Genomic DNA, 567 nt, shown 5'->3' with positions numbered 1-567 from the left:
CTCCTATGATCCTACCTCTGTTGAACTGCTTCTTTCTCCTTATCCCCTAGGTTCCTCATATACCCTTCCCTCCCCACTCCCTTAATCTAACCCAATTTTTATCCATATCTCCCTTCTTAAGGTCTGTTGCCTACTATTCTCCTTCAGGTTATTTCTTTAAAAATATGGAACGCTTCACGAATTTGCGTGTCATCCTTGCGCATGGGCCATGCTAATCTTCTCTGTATCGTTCCAATTTTAGTATATGTGCTGCTGAAGCGAGCACTTTTTTTTTTGGTCTTTTTGAGATGGGGTTTCCCTGTAGCCCCAGCTGGCCTGGAACTCGCTAATATAGTCCAGACTGGCCTTGAACTCACAGAGATCTGCCTGCCTCTGCCTCTGGAGTGCTGACATTAAAGGCGTGCGCTACCACAGGGGCCTGTGAGGTGTTTTCTGATTGTTGGGTGATGTGGGAGGGGGAAGGGGAGGGGGAGGGCGGAGGGAGACTCAGGGGATGTAAGCCAAAGAAACCCTCTCCTCCTGAAGTTGGTATTGGTTAGAGTGTTTTGTCACAGCAATGGAGACACA

The 567-nt window shown here is 48.1% G+C and overlaps 1 non-coding gene across 1 annotated transcript; it reads right to left on the bottom strand.

Annotated features, from left to right (window-relative positions):
- Window positions 1-158: 158 nt before the first annotated feature.
- LOC115068029 lies at window positions 159-265 on the bottom strand. Its single transcript, XR_003847397.1, has one exon. It is a non-coding gene; the product is annotated as a U6 spliceosomal RNA (small nuclear RNA).
- Window positions 266-567: the final 302 nt, after the last annotated feature.

Source organism: Nannospalax galili, unplaced genomic scaffold (assembly GCF_000622305.1).
Source record: "Nannospalax galili isolate Female #2095 unplaced genomic scaffold, S.galili_v1.0 scaffold747, whole genome shotgun sequence".
NCBI lineage: Eukaryota > Metazoa > Chordata > Mammalia > Rodentia > Spalacidae > Nannospalax > Nannospalax galili.
This window is presented reverse-complemented; position numbering and strand designations above follow the sequence as displayed.